This window comes from Lepus europaeus, chromosome 10, assembly GCF_033115175.1.
Source record: "Lepus europaeus isolate LE1 chromosome 10, mLepTim1.pri, whole genome shotgun sequence".
NCBI lineage: Eukaryota > Metazoa > Chordata > Mammalia > Lagomorpha > Leporidae > Lepus > Lepus europaeus.
In genome coordinates this window covers 5564814-5580472 of record NC_084836.1, presented here as the reverse complement: position 1 = coordinate 5580472, position 15659 = coordinate 5564814, and the positions used below count along the sequence as shown (strand labels likewise).

Here is a 15659-nt window from a genome sequence, read left to right as displayed (position 1 = left end):
CGGCCTGTAAATCACACAAGCCCACTGTCCACTCAACGCATGGACTGCCATTCTCACCCCGCGGTTCGATCTGGCCACGTCGGGACTTGCAGGACCACTCTGCATGGCGCCGCCGCCGGTCTGAGGCCCCCGGGATCTGGCCCTCACTACTTCTCCAGTCCTGCCACTGGGGCTCCCCCTTTCACTGATTCCCAAACCCGCATTGTGCCACAGTGCCCTCCCTTTCCCTTCTCTGCTGCCAGCTCCACTTACCTCCCCCCTACCTTCTCTGACCAGCCCACCTGCCACTCCCCCAGCCCTCAGAACCTCCACTCCACCTCCTCTGTCACTTCTGTTTACAAATCCTGGGGCCACAGAGTGGCCCGATGGTTCCCCTACATGCTGCACTTTCACCCCTCCAAACCGTTGGCCCTTGCCCTTCCCTCCTCCTGAGTGTTAGTCCTCCTTCTCCCAGCTGGATGAACTCCTATTCATCCTTCAAGACCCAACTCAAAATGTCATCTCTCTCATAAAATCCTGCTTCATTCATCTCTTGCATTCGTCAAAAATCTATTGGTAGCCAAAGATACACAACTCAAAATAAGCAAAAAGAGGGAACATGTCCATTCATGTACCTGAAAATCCCAGGGGTGGCTTCAGGCATCGCTGGATGTAGAGACCCACAGTCCCTCCACCTCAGCTCTGCCCCTCTCCACATAGTAATCATATATCCAAGAGTGTCCATCTGGGACATGGCTGTGGAAAAGGTCCGCCAGCAGTGCCACACTCAGTCTCTAGGTTCAACCAGGGCCTAGGGAGCGGGTCTCAGTCTGCATACTCAGCTCTAAGTCAAAGTTCCAGGGAACCCTCTGATTGGCTCAGACAGGACACATGTCCACTTCTCAACCAATCACCGTGGCCAGGCTGACAGCCTGGGCCCATATGGGTGTCATGCTCACCCTGGGCAGCAGGGGGAGTGCTCTCAGGAAGAGAACCAGCTAGAGCCAGAGTCCCACCCTACTCACCTCCCTCTGGGCCTCCACATGCCCCACACACATCACAGGATCTGCTACCCACCCAGCATCCAGGGAGTACACAGTTGTGCAGCACAAGGGAGTCTGTCACCCTTACAGCTGGGTCCCCGGTGCCCACCCAGGGATAGCCTAGGAGAGAGGCCTGAGAAACTTCTCGAGGAGACAGCCAGAGCCAAGCAGCTGTGTAATAACGGGTTAACAGTCACCCCTGGCAGGCAGCAGATCTGCATTTTCACAGAGGCCTCAGCGGGACACAAAGCTTAAATGGCAAAGTCGGAGGGAGGTGCCCAGGGGGCCCTCTGCAGAGCCCAAGCCCAGCAACCCAGCCTGGGGGACCACTCGGCCAATCCCAGAGAGCTCGCTAAGGGGCTGCGAGTGGAAAGGCTGGGAAAATAATTACCGAGGAGGCCCGGGAGGGAGGTGGGGAGGCTGGCGAGAGGCTTAATGAAAGTGCTAACGCGTTAGTGATTCCTGCCTGCTCGGGGAAGGCGGAGAGACAGCCATGTTGCCAGCTCCTGCGACTGAGGCTGCCAGGCGGGACGGGCTGGGCACAGCACGAGGCGGCAACAATAGGCACCTCTTCATCATCTGCCTCTCAACACGTGACTTCCAAAGGGCAATCGTAATATATTAAAGTCCAGATGACAGGAGATTTCAGCACAGCTCGTATTAAATCGGGCTGGAGTCCATTCGGATGCATTATAAATAGAATGGCTAAAACTCCCTGAAACAGAAATCACTGAGCGGCTCAGAGATCCCCAGTGACCAGGCTGTCCGTTCCCATTTTCCAGACAGGACCCTGGGCCCCAGGAGGTCACCTGCAAGGGGTGGGGGCTGGGCTCTTCCCAGAAGCATACAGCCCTTGGAGCCCTTCCCCCCCCCCCCCCCCCCGCCATGAGCAGCCCCTCTCTCCCCACCCCTACATCTGTTCATTCCCAGAAGAGCTGGGTGAGACAGGCAGATGTCACGGCCCCTTTAACAGATGCCCCCAAAGAGCCTGGACCAGAGCCAACCAGGGAGGCCACACCGCAGGGGCTCCACCCAGGACTCCCATTCCTGATCCAGTGCTCAAAGGAGGTGAGCACTTACTGGTCCGTGCAGTCTGCACTGTGGTTTTCAGTTTAGAATATTTCACGGCAGCTCCAGGTGAGAAAACAGAGACACAGAGAGGGTGAGTGACATGCTCAGGCCACGCAGCTGAACGGCCCCAGAACCAGGACTTAGAGCTTGGGTTTCAGATTCCAAAAATGAGTGCTTTTTGTTCAAACATCCTGCAGGGCACAGGGAGCACCTGGCACCTCCTGCCTGGTAATGGAGAGATCTGGGACTGCAGAGAGCCCGTGCCAGGGTCCTCTGGGCAGCAAACTGTCGGCAGAGCCACATTAGGAGTTGTGGCAGCTGCCTGAGGCCAGTACTGACTCTGCTTCCACTCCACATCACCCAGGCACTTAGCATGGTGTGATCCTGACTGTGCAAATGAGGAAACTGAGGCTGGAGGAAGCAAAACCACATGCCTTAGAGAGCGACCCTCAGCAATGGACTAGCACAGCCCAAAGGAGACTGACGCATCCACGGGGTGGTCCTGGCCTGGCTGCTGCCCACCCCAGCAGCAAGCAGACCCTTGGCCAGCCAGGCACTCGTGGAGCCCGGTCGGAGGCACACACTTAAGGGTAGAGACTGCAGGTGTCAGCGGCCTGCACCCCTCGCACTGCCCCAGGATGCCTGAATGACGTTCAGGGCAGACAAGCGTGGATCTGGGGACGGGACCCAACCTCTGCATGCTCAGCAAAGGTCCCCTGCTCACCCTGTCAACAGCCTGGTCTAGGGGACCCAGTAGGCCAGGAACTCAGTGACTATCAGGGTCCCCCCTCATCAGGTCTTTAAGAAAAGACTACAGAGGCCGCGGCTGTGGGGCAGCAGGTTAACGCTCTGGCCTGAAGCACCGGCATCCCATATGGGCGCCGGTTCTAGTCCTGGCTGCTCCTCTTCCAGTCCAGCTCTCTGCTGTGGCCTGGGATGACCGTGGGAGATGGCCCAAGTCCTTGGGCCCCTGCAACAGCGTGGGAGACCTGGAGGAAGCTCCTGGCTTTGGGTCGGCACAGCTCCGGCCGTCACGGCCATCTGGGGAGTGAACCAGTGGATGGAAGACCTCTCTCTCTGTCTCCACCTCTCTCTGTAACTCTTTCAAATAAATAAAATAAATCTTTAAAAAAAAAGAAGAAGAAGAAGAAGAAGAAGAAGAAGAAGAAGACTACAGTGGCCAGCATTGTGGCATAGCGGGTAAAGCCACCGCCTGCAATGCCAGCATCCCATATGGGAACTGGTTCGAGCCTCAGCCGCTCCACTTCTGATCCAGCTCTCTGCTAATGTGCCTGGGAAAGCAGCAGAGGATGACCCAAGTTTGGCCCCCTGCACCCACGTGAAGCTCCTGAAAGAAGTTCTTGGCTCCTGGTTTCAGACAGGCCCAGTTCCAGCCATTGCAGCCATCTGAGGAGTAAAGCAGCAGATGGATGATCGAAATCCCCCCACCTCTCCTTTTCTCTCTGTAACTCTGCCTTTCAAATAAAAAAAATCTTAAAAAAAAAAACAAAAAACAAAAACAAGACCATCAGTTCTGCCTCGATGGTCCCCTTGGCACCTTCCAGATACCCCAGAGGAGGGGAGACTCCTTTCTAGGGGCCCTAGGAGGCCCTCAGCCCCGCCCCCATCTGTTTCTGGGTCTGCCGCCTCAGGAGAGCTATGGAGAGGTAAAGCCACGTCTGGACCCCTTCTGTGGGACAAGGCTTCTGTGCAGGAGGTTGTCGTAGGTGAAGGAGTGAGTGAACAAATGACAAACCAGTGCCCACCCACCTGCTGCTGCAGTCACTTCCCACGGCGGCCCAGCAGCCGTTTCTGTCCACCAAACGCACCCCGAATGCATGAGACCAACCCTGGCCCACAGCTATCACCAGTCAAGGAAAGCAGGCTTGGAGGGCCCAGGGAGTCCCCAGTTTCAAAGCTGGGCAACTGGACGTGAGTCTGTGCCCCAGCCTCAGCCTCTGCCCTATCCTCATTTCAAGTGCACGAAAGCCATCCCCGCCCCGCCCCACCCCACCCCACCCTGCCCTGAGGGGCACGGCCATGCCCATTCTACAGGCAAGGGCCTTCAAGTGCAGAGCAGCCGAGGCCCCAAGCCAAGGTCACACACAGTCATGAGGACGCACAAGGTCTCAAACTCAGCTAGCCTGCAATCCTTCACCATCTCTTGCACACGCCAAAGCTGCCTCCTTCCCCATCATCAACGCAATAAGGAGGGGAGGGAGGGGAAGGGGGAGGGGAGGAGGGAGCCCCCCGCTCCAGCCCGCAGCAGGCTCCTTTCTGGTCAGGGGAAAAGCCTCTAATGAAGGCCCCGCAGATGCCGCTGAGCAGGCGGTGTCAGCCTGGGAGCCCCGCGGAGCTGTGGGGCGAGCGTCTCTGCTCCCAATTAGCACACAGGTCCTCCATCAAAGCGCACGCCTGCTGCCAGGAGCAGAGGCCAGAGGGACGGCCCTCCTAGCAGTGGGAGGAGGCCGCAGCTCTCCAGCGGGCCCTGGCCTCTGCCCCTTGCCTTTTCTGTGGTGGGGGCGTGAAGCCCCCAAGCCCCCCACTCACTCACACCCTCTCCAATCAGCCAGCTCAGGGCAGACGCCGTCACCCCGGGGGACGCGCTAATGAAGATGGCGGACATTAATCTCTTCCCTCTCCCGACAGGTCAATTTATAGTACCATGGGGAGCCCTGGCGCTTGGCCAGAGGGCCTGACATAACTCTCCTGGTTTCCCAGGAGGACATCGGGGGTGGGCTTGATGGGGAGAGGGGCTGGAGGCCCCTCAGACAGGGCAGGGAGGGCCCCCCACCTGAGCACTGCCCTCGGTTGGTCAGGTAGGCGAGGACCTTGGCCTCTGCACTGGACGGCTGCAGGTCAAGTCCTGCAGGTACCTGGGAGCAAAGCAAATCCTAAGCCCCTCAGCCCAGGAGACCCCCGGGAGGCAGGAGACTGACTCTGCTCCTGAGGGCTCTCAGGAGCTGAGATGCTCTGCTTCTACCAGACTGCCCAACATTCATTCCTCAGAGGTCGCCAGGGAAGCCATGCTGGGCCTGGGGACACAGCTCCCCGTCCTCAGTGCAGTGGCGGAGGGCAGCTCCCAAGCGGCCCACCATGCTGAGAGCAATAATGGAAGGGTTTGCCTCTCCCTGGGAGGACCACAGAGAAGTCCAGGGATGTTGCAGCGTAGGGGCTGGAAGTCACGAGAGAGGAGGTGTGTGGGGAGGACCCCTAGGACCAGGGGACATCAGCTCACGGCAGATGAAGGTTGGAGAGATGGGCAGGGCAGACCACGGGCAAGCCCAGTCTCAAGAGACAGCTGAGGAGTTGGCCTAGTTTAGGTTCATGGACGGCTGAGCAGTTCGGAAGCTCAGCTCTGGTAATGGTGTTGCAAGACGATGGCCACAGAAGGCCATGGGCTGGAGTCTCGGGTTTGGGTCCTGGGTGGCAGTGACATCACAGGCCTGGAGGAGGATTCAGAATTGGGCCTGATGCTAAACTTAGGAGGCTGGGAAGGTCCCAGCAGGCCCCCAAACCCAGGCCTGGGCTTGGAAGAAGTCAGGCCCCAAATGCTGGCTCTGGGTTCAAAATTCTGAGCAGGGCTAGACTCCTGCTGGAGGGAGTTCACTTGCTTGGGCAGAGGGGAAGCAGAGGCCTGGCAAGGGCTGGGTGTGGGGCCAGGCAGGCCCCTGATGCTGGACAGAGCCCTTCTGCGGGAAGCACATGGGAGGCTGCCCCCACCCCACCCCCCAGGCCCAAGCCCCAGCCCTGACTCTGCACACGATCCCTGCTTTAAGAGGTGACCCCGAACCCAGGCTCCAGGCCCGCCCCACCTCCCCCCTCCCCTCCTGCAGGGCTGCCTCCCAGGTCTCCTCTAATCCCCTCTGTAACCTGGGAGTGTCCCTTTCTTCCTAGGCTGAGACTCAGACCCCAAGGAGCTCAGACTTCTTTAAAACCTCTCAGAGGGCACCAACTGACCCCACAGGAGGAGAAGGAACAAGGCTGAAACGGAAAACCCAGACGCCAACAGTGGCTGCGTTATGGGGGTGGGACAATGGAAGATTTTTTTTCTTCTTTTCGACAATGAAATATTCATAGCTCACTCTGTTGCTGTGTGTGCCCTGGAGGGGAGAGCAAAGCTGTCACCACCAGCAGCCCCAGGGGCAAATCCTGGCTCGGACACTTCCTGACTGGGGACCCTGAGCGAGCTATTTGCCCTCTCTTAGCCTCCGTTTTCTCATCTGTACAATGGGGACAAACACCCCCACTTATGCAGAGGAGGTCCTGGCTGGCGCACAGTAGGCACGCAGTAAGTGCCAGCCTTTGAGCATCACGCCCCCGCGCTCTCGCAACCTGTCCGGCCTCCAGAGGGAACTTGAGACGCCCCCACGTGCCAGACGCCGGCGCTGGGCGGGCCACCAGGTCCCGGGACGGGTGCCCACACCCCCCCGCCCCCGCCGCGCCCGCGGTGCCCCCTTACCCTGGCGGCCGGAGGGCCGGCATCGGTCCCGCAGGAGAGCCCGGGCAGCGGGGCCGGGCTCCGGAGCGCGGGGCGCGGGCGCGGGCAGGGCGCGCGGGGGCGCGGGCCGCGCGCTCCGGGCCGTGCGCCCCGCGGCCGCCGCGTCCTCGCCTCCAGCGCGGGCCCCGCGCGCCCCGGCCGGCCCGGGGGCAGGCCCTGCGCAGCGCCGCGCCGGGTGGGGGGCGGGCCTCGCGGGCCCTGGAGAGGCGCCCGGGCGGCGCGGGCTCCCGGCGGGCGCGGGCGGCGCCGCTGCGGTGGCCCCGCTGCTGAGTAGTGGGACGCGATTTACTGGCTGCAATTCCCGGCGCCCCTCGATGGCACTTAAGAGAGACCGGGAGGGAGCCGGGGAGAGCGGGCGGAGGGCGGGCGGGCGGGCGGAGGAGGGGCGGCGGGAGCCGTGCGCGCCGGCGGGGGAGGGGCGCGGGCGGGGGCGGGCGGGCGGGAGGTGGGGAGAGGCCCGGATGGAGGCGGCGGGCGGCCGCGGCGCGCCGGGCTGGGGTGGGGGGGGCCCTGCCTCCAGCCCCCGCCCACCCGCGCCCAGCCCCCAACGCACCGGCGCCGCTGGCGGGGGGTAGGCCAGCTCCCCTTCGCCGGCCCGCCGCACCCCACGCCTTCCAAACACCCCAGCGGCCCACCCTGCCCTACCTTCTCCCCGGCACAGTCCCCCCCCACTCCGGCCTGCACCACCCTTTTGCTCCAGTCAACCCCGCCACTAGAGATCAGAAACTCTTGGCCCGTGGGCCCACTCCAGCCTGAAGCCATGCTTGGTTTGGCACCATAGCATTTTTTGTTTTTAATTAGAATTAATTCCCATCATTTAAAAACCAGGAATTTTCACATGAAAATCCACATATCGGCTCTCAGTTTGCAAAAAGAGGCTCGGACATCCCCCTCGGGCATTGCTGCTCTGCAGCCGTCTTGACTGTGGGCACCAGACCCACCTGCCCGCCCCAGGCCTGTGTTCTCAGTCCTGCACCAAGCTTTCATGCCCCAGTGCCCCAGCGGCTCCCTCTCCGTGGGATGCCCACCCCACCCTTGAAGGCCTCTCTTCTGGGAAGCCTCCCTCTCCGCCCGCAGCCCTAGGGGGAGGTGGTGGCGCCTGCCCCACTGCCTGCTTCCTCGCTGGCTGGCACCGCGGCCTGCGGCGGCGTGCTCACCACAGGGCTGCTGCTCTCTGGCTGCCTGCTCCTCCATCCTGGCTCCAGGCCTGGCCCACAGTAGGCGCTCAGTGTTGGCTGAGCGGCAACTGAAGAAGAAGGGCCAGGACTGGGATTCCACGAGGAGGCCTGGGCCATGGCGGGCACAAGGCGCTGGTCCCTACAGCTGACATGCATTTTAAAAGCCCCAAATGTTCGTTCAGGGCAGCTCCCTCCAACCAAAGAAGCCAGTGATTTCCACGCTTCAATTTTCTCCACCTTAATCCCACTGCCAAGACTCCTGGGCCTCGCTTGCCACTGCCCTCAGGTTGGCATCAAATCCTTCCCAGAAGGTGCGATCCGCCTAGGGTGTCCAGGAAGGGGAGGGGCGGTCCAGCTGTGCGTCCCTGACACCTGCAAGGTCATGGCCGGACCTCCGGGCCACCCGGTCTGAGGGCAGCAGCTGGCTAGTGCCCCTGGGCAGGAAAGGGGACAGGACAGCCCAGATGTCCCACCCCAGGCCCCAGGGAAGATGGCTCAGGCGCCCTCCCACTCTGCTGCCTCCTGGGGAGCTGGGATAGAGCTGCCCCTTCCCAGCCATCAGACACTGCACAGATCTTACCAAAACCTGGCAATGTCACAGACTCAGCCGGATCCCAGACAGCAAACAGGCTCAGAGGGGGTGACCCTGCCAAGGTCACAAAAGTAGTATGGCACTAAGCCAGTAACCTGCATGGCCTTCCCCGAAGAGAAGGGAAAACCCTTTAGGACTGGACCCAGAGCTGAGCCCAGGTGAGACTGGTCTGAGTGGGAGAGAGACAGGCACCTGCATCCCGGAGCTGGCTCCAGAGGAATCTCTCCCCTGAAGCTTTGCACAAGCTGCCCAGGTGCCAGTCACCTGTCCCCAGCTCAAACACACCCTCCCCACAGTGGCCCAGCCAGGTGCCCTCCTCAGTGAGGGGGCCGGGAAGCAGCCCTAGCTCAAGAGCCGCAACCACACACAAGCCACATCCCACCTTCCTGGGCCTCAGTGTGCCCATCTGTGAACTGGGAGAATGACCCCAGCCTCAATGGGCTTTTGAGAGCACAAATAAGACGCAGACTAGTGAGGAGCGGGGAGAGCCAGGAGGATAAATGCTTAGGCTCTGGGGCAGGCAGGCCTCCCCACGCCCAGCTCTGATGCACCAGCCTGGGGCTGCAGTCTCCTTATCTGTGGAGGCACAGGGGCACGTCATGCATGACAAGCCCTACTGGCTTAAGACTAATAAGGCTGACACGGGACGGCGCACGTAGACTACTTGGCAGTCCTAAGTCTCAGGACTCACAACCTTGATGCCGGACACAGGAAAGGGAGCAGGTAGAAGCCTGGGTGGGCTTCACAGGGTCCCCCCCGAGGAGCTCCACTACAGCAGCCGATGTGGTGTGGGACAAGTTAGTTAACCTCAGTTAGCCTCAGATACCCTGTCCATAAAATGGGGCAATAGCAATATCAGACTGTGCTAGGGATTCAGTGAGATAACTCAGGCCCTTAGAACAGTGCCTGGCACCTGTAACACTCAAAGAAAAATTAGTGCTGGGCTCAGAGAGGCTGTTCTCTCCCCGGGAGATCACAAGGCCTGGGTTTTAGTTCAGAAAATTCTCAGATCTACGTTCAGATTCCAGCTCTGCCAGCTGGGGTCCCTGGCAGACCTCGGTTTCCTCAGCTGTAAAACGGCCCAGCAGCACCTGCAGCAGCCGCCTCTTCACGCTGTGCCTGTGATGCGCCCTCCCACCGCCTCTCACCAGCTCCAGGATGAAATGCAGGCAGCTCAGCCAGAGACCTCGGCCACAGCCCAGCAGAGGCCAGATGGGGACACCTGACCCAGGGCAGCTCCTTAGGGGCAGGTCTGGGAGCCCCAAGGCTGCCTCGGCTACAGGCCTTGGTAGCAGTGACTGGCAGGTGGTCAGGGGATCAGCTGAACCTCCCGAGGCCCAGGCGTGTTCCCAAGGCCTCTGGAGCGAGGGACGATGGACCCTCAGGTGGGCCTTCCCCAACACCCACAGCTTCAGTAGTCCTGGCTCCCCGGTGTAACTCCCTCTGTAGCGATGATCACTGTTTAAAACGACCCGTATTCACCAGTGGATTGATCAGCTTTCCCCTTCCCCCACAGGTCTGTCTGCTCTAACCCCAGCATCTGGAACAGTGCCAATGCACAGTAGGTGCTCAACAACTGTGTGCCCCTGAATGAGAGCCCTCAGATGGCAACGCTTAGCCAGAAGGATGCGGCCCCCCTTGCTGGGAGACAGCCCGGTCCAGCTGTTGGCCCTGGTTCTCTCTGTCACCCCGCAGCAGGGGCCAGGAGGCTGGGAGTCATTTCTGCTTTGAAGCCCAGAACGTGTCGCTAGCTATGCAGTGCCACAAGGCTTCTTGGGCAAGGGAGGGACCTGGGCAATGTTCTGGCTCACAGCTCATTCCAGGGCTGCCTGGTGATACAGACAGCGCTGCAGGCCCAGGGACCCACCCTGGAGCCCAGCAAGGCTTCTCCTGCCTGCCCACCCCCAGGCCTGGGGGTGCATCCCAGCGGAGCCCCAGGATGTCACCTGGGGGCTGGGCTCCCAGTCCTAGCCTCAGCCCCACGTGTGTGTGGCACTCCCCCGTTACAGTTTACAAAGTGCGTTCACAGACATTATCACGTAGGCTCCTAAACGCCCCCTAAAAACCACAATAAATCTCTCGCTCTGGCTCGGGAGCCCACCGGCTGCTGCTGTGTAATCAGTGAGCTGAGAGGCCTCGGGGCCTAGAGCCTGCCAAAGCCGACTCGGCGCCAGCAGGGGCAGAGGGGGGTCCACGTGGGCGGGTGGCAGGTGGCGGGTGGCAGGCCCAGCTGGGGCGCTGCGGGAGCTAGGAGCAAGCCTGAGGCCCAATCCTGCAAAGGCAAAAAACCCAGACCGACTCCTGGGAGAGCAGCCAGCAGGTCTTGAGGGGAGGGCGTGGGGAACCGAGACAGAGGGGCAGGGCAAGGCTGTGGAAGGGACCTGGAGGGTCCGTCAGCCTCAGAAGCAACACAGGGAAGCTGACGGCCAGGCACCGGGGCCCCAGGAGCAGTCAGCGTCAGCTTCTCTCCTGCGTCTCTCCCCTTTCCAGAGAGCAGCCTGCAGCCAGCGTGGGCCCCTTGACCGTGGGCTGCCCTCAGCACACACTGTCCTCTTGGCCTGGAGCGTCCTGGCGCACTCTTGAAACCCTAAGCCTCCTTGAAGGACAGTTCCCAACTCCTCACCTGCAGCTGCACCCCCCTCCTGGAACTGCCAAGCCCCCCTTCTCACCGTGTGCCTGGTGCCCCCCAGGGCAAAGGCTGTGTCTCACTACGTTTGCCGTGGCCCAGAGCCCCTGGCATGTGTTCCTGTTAGCGAACATCAGAGTCACAGGCAGAGACGTGACGGGCCATGCCAGCCCAGAAGTTGCAGGGGGAAGTGATAGCCCACGTGGCAGGCCTCCGGAGCCTTCCTCCTGTGTGTGCAGCCCAACTCCCAGCCCGGGCAGAGAGAGACAGAGTCCCCCATGTGCCTGAGCTGAATCAGCCAGCGGCTGTGGTTGGGTTTTGTTTTTTAACATTTCCCTTGGTTCTTGAAGTTATAGGAGCTCAACTTACAAACTGTGGAAAGTTCAGAAAAGTTTAAATAAGCAGGGCGTGGGAGGGCCTGGCCCGAGGGGGCTGCGGCTGCCCTGGCAGGCTTCCCTCCCGCAGCACAGGCATGTCCTCCGCTCCTGCCGCCTGCTGGGTGAGCCTTGGGCTTGACCTCTGGGCCGGCGGAAGTGGCTGGTCTGTCACAGTGGTGGCTGCGGCAGTGTCACTCACGGCAGGCATTCAGCAGGTGGTGGCTTCTCTGTGGTCACCTCTGAGAGGATCTAGTGTTTCCCCTCACAGCCTCCACAGAGCCTGGGGGGCAAGGGGAGGAGGGCAGCCCTGTGGACCTGGAAGTGTTTGCCCTGTGATGTCTGAAGCCCCACTTCTGATTCAGCTCCCTGATAATGTGCCTGGGAAAGCAGCAGAAGATGGCCCAAGTGCTGGAACACCTGCCACCCATGTGGGAGACTCAGATGAAATTTTTGGCATTTGGCTTCAGCCTGGCTCAGCCCTGGATATTGTGGGATATTTGGGGAGTGAACAGGCAGATGGAAAATCTCTCCTCTCTCCTCTCCCTTTCTCTGACACTCTTTCAAATAAATAAATCTTTAATTTTTTATAAAAAAGTAAACTTCCTGATATGTGAATTATACATCAATAAAACTGCTTTTTTTTTACAAGATTTATTTATTCATTTGAGAGGTATAGTTACAGACACAGAGAGGGAGAGACAGAGAGAAAGGTCTTCCATCTGCTGGTTCACTCCCCCAGTGGCTGCAACGGCCAGAGCTGAGCTGATCCAAAGCCAGGAGCCAGAAGCTTCTTCCGGGTCTCCCATGTGGTGCAGGAGCACAAACACTTGGGCCATCTTCTACTGCTTTCCCAGGCCACAAGCAGAGAGCTGGATTGGAAGAGGAGCAGCTGGGACGTGAACCCAAGCCCATATGGGATGCTGGCGCTGCAGGCAGAGGCTTAGCCTACTTTGCCACAGCACCAGCCCCAATAAAGCTAGATTTTAGGAAAAATATGGAGTCCCAATACCTCAACCTATCCCAGAAGCCCCAGGAGCAGCCCTGCTACCTGCCCTTCCCAAACCACGATCCGAGGACAATGGGATGCAGCCAGCAGTGGGGTACCAAGAAGGGGATACCCTGACATGGGCCCTACGTTTCCAAAGGGTCCCTTTCCGTCCTGGCTCAGGCCTTCTGCTCTGCACCCCCTCCTTCTCCTTGGAACACCCTCTCCAGTCCCGCACATCCTCTGGATCTCAGCTCCAGTGTTGTGGTTCTCAGATATCCTCAGCTGACCCGGCACCCCAGGGCACTGATTCTCTTTCCGCCAACACAGTTCCCAGCCTGCATTGCAAGCATGGTCCCAGCACGGAATAAACCTCAACCAAGTGAGCAAAGCAAGAACAAGGAGCTCCGTGTGAGCCTGGACGTGTCGGGAGGCAAGCAGGCTTCTGTCGCCCAGTCAGTGAATGAGATGAGCAGGGTGGCCACTGGACTCAGGTTCTGCAAGGATCCCTTTGGTTGTTCTGCAGGGATGGTCCAGCCGTGTGATGCTAAGGGCAGGAGGCCAGGGGAAGACCAGGAGCTTAGGCCAACTCCAAAAAGGCAAGGCCGAGCCTCAGGCAGAGGCTACATAGACAGAGGGAAAGGCAACACTGGGAAGGAATCTGGGAACCAAAATCAAATGATCTGGGGACAGCACCACGACGGGACATAGAGAGCCCAGGTTGTCACCAGGTTCTGGTGATGCAAGGGGCCAAAGGGATGGGGACATTTCCTGAGTGGGGAGCACAGATGGGGTGAGGTCTTCTGAGATGGCCAACCATGGGACCTCACAGGCAGTGCCGCCCCCAGTCAGCAGCCTCACCCACTCAGCCCTGGGACACTTCCCATGTCCATCCCCTTTAACGCCACACTGCCCAAGGTCAGGTGCCAGCACCACAGTCTCTCCACCTCAGCCCGCTTGCTTCCCCTCACTTCCCCTCCATGGTGCCACTGGGTCCTTCTCCAGCTCACATACCTTCAATGGCTCCCCAGTGCCCTCAGAGCAAGGGGCAGACTGGGCCTCCCTCATACTTCCTGTACCCACCCCATTCTGCAGAGCCACGCCTCCCCTGTGCCCTGGTCCTACTGTGCTTCCCACCCCAAATGCCCTTTCTCCCTGCTGTGCCCGGTATAAAAACTGCTTCCTCCATGTCTCCCACTCTGAGCCTGGGTAGCACAGAGCCTGCAACTCTGGAACCCAAACCAGGAGGCATGACCTGACCAGCAGTTTCTTCTAATAGTGACTTTCTTTTAAATGATTTAGAAATGCTAAACGATCAAGTCACGTGGAGTTACAAACTCGTTGAGTAACCTTAGACTGGAAAGAACTAAGAGCATCTCTTGGTCCACATTCTCCCTGTGGAGGAGGCGCTGCAGGCCCAGGCACATGCATGTCCAATCCAGGAGGCAGAGACATGCATGAGCCGTCCAGGAGGGCTGTCTCTCCGGTCCACAGATGCTGCAGAGTCCCGGGTGCTGAGGTGGAGCTGAGTGGGTGAGAGGCGGTGGACAGAGGCAGAAAGGATGGAAGGAGGACACAGAAGAAATGGGGGGAACGTGTGAGCAAATGGATGGGAAGCAGACATGTGCAGGCTGCGTCCCAGCCCGTGGACCCTTGTCCAGGGCACAGGGAGGATGGCCCTTCCCAGGGACAGGATGGAATCCCATAGCCCGTGACTGCCAGATGCAGAATCTCCAGCTGTCTCATTCACAGGGGCTGCCATACAATTTGAGTGGGGCACAACCGCCCCCTATTCCCCGCTGGTCCCTGTCCCAGCCCATCCTCAGGTCTCCAACCTCTCTCAGAGTCCAGCTGAGCCTCTTGGCCCAGCAGGCCTTCCCAGCAAAATAGAACTCTCTGGAAGACACCTCTGTGTTTCTCTCTCTCTCTCTCTCTCTCTCTCTCTCTCTCTCTCTCTCCTGCACATCCAATCCATCAGCCAATCCTGTTAGACTGTCTTCAACAGCCTCCTCCAGCTCCCTGCTTCTGCCCTGGCCCCTCCCCCCGCCTATTCTCAACTCAGCAGCCAGAGGGATCCTTTGAAATGGTGCATCCAGGAGGCCTCGCCATCTGGCCCCCATTTCCTCTCGGAGCTCATCTGCTACCACCGCCCCCCTCCTCGGCCACACTGGCGTCCTGGCCGCTCTTGGACTGTGCCAGGCTCACTTCCTCGCGGGCCTTGGCCGGCGTTTCCCCTGGGTCTGGAAGGCGCCCCCCACCCCCAGCCATCTCCTGTCCCTCCTCCCTCATCTCCTCCAGTCCCTCCTCCTCCAAACGTCACCTTCTCAATGAGCCCTGCCTGGGACACATACTCATAACCGAAGGGGAAAATCCACTCCGCCCCTCCTTCCCTGGTTTATTTTTCCCCCTAGCGCACCTCCCTCCTGACCACAGTGTCACTTCCTAATTACGCTGTAGTCAGCTGCTCTCCTTTACAACGCGATCCCCGCGAGGGCAGGGGTTGCCGGCTGTGTTCCGGGCATGGCACACTGCGACTGCAGTGCACACAAGGTACCCGTACACGGGTGCAAGGTGAATGCACGCATGCATGTGTGAGTGAAACACCCAGTGTTCAGGCACATTCCCCTGGGCCAGCCCAGGGAGTCTAACGGGACCCATAGCTGCATTTGTCACCAGCTGCTCTCACCCACCACAAGCCACGTGAAAGAGCTCCCGCTTCCCGGCCCAAGGGCCCTGGAGAACTGCAGTACCCACCAGAGGGCTGCCCACCTTTCCTGAGCTGCTGTATGGGCAGAGCCGGAGTGGCCCAGAATTCAGCGGAGTTCAACAGAAGATAATCCAGGCGAGCCCAGCCCCTATGTGGTTACAAACTATTTACAAACTATTTACATAGCACCTTCTCCAGCAGGCCAGGTGGATGCCAGGTGCCAAATGATCCCTGCCAGCCACTGCCACTTTGCATGGATCCTGCTCTGCCCTCCTTAGTCCTCCACATTCATTTTCCGAGTTGAGCCTCAATCTAGCCTGGCCAGTAGACTGGTGCCTCTGCCTGGTGAGGCTAGACTGAGAGCACAGGCTCCTCTCCCGCTGCTGCAACACCAGGCAGGGAGTCAGGAGTCCTCGGCCCCGTCACCCTCTGGGTGCCAACAGTTCAGAGACAGAAGCCAACGAACGGATGAGCGGTGCCAGCTGCACCCGCGGCATTTCACAGGGGCTTCCTATGGGTGTGCAGTGGGGAAGACAGACATGGCCATGGAGACCCAGATGAACCTGTGGGCTGTGGAGGTCCAATGTCCATAAGGGCACT

At 59.9% G+C, this 15659-nt stretch overlaps 1 protein-coding gene across 4 annotated transcripts in view; it reads right to left on the bottom strand.

Annotated features, from left to right (window-relative positions):
- The window catches only part of TCF20 (transcription factor 20), a 189189-nt gene that overhangs the window by 160959 nt on the left and 12571 nt on the right, over nt 1–15659 (bottom strand). Inside the window, exon 1 of one of the 4 annotated variants that reach the window (XM_062202752.1) lies at nt 6556–6597. The exons of the other annotated variants lie outside the window; for them this stretch is intronic. The gene's annotated coding sequence lies outside the window, so the exon portion shown is untranslated. Of the gene's footprint in view, nt 1–6555; nt 6598–15659 lie in introns of those variants that run through there. 4 annotated transcript variants of the gene reach the window in all.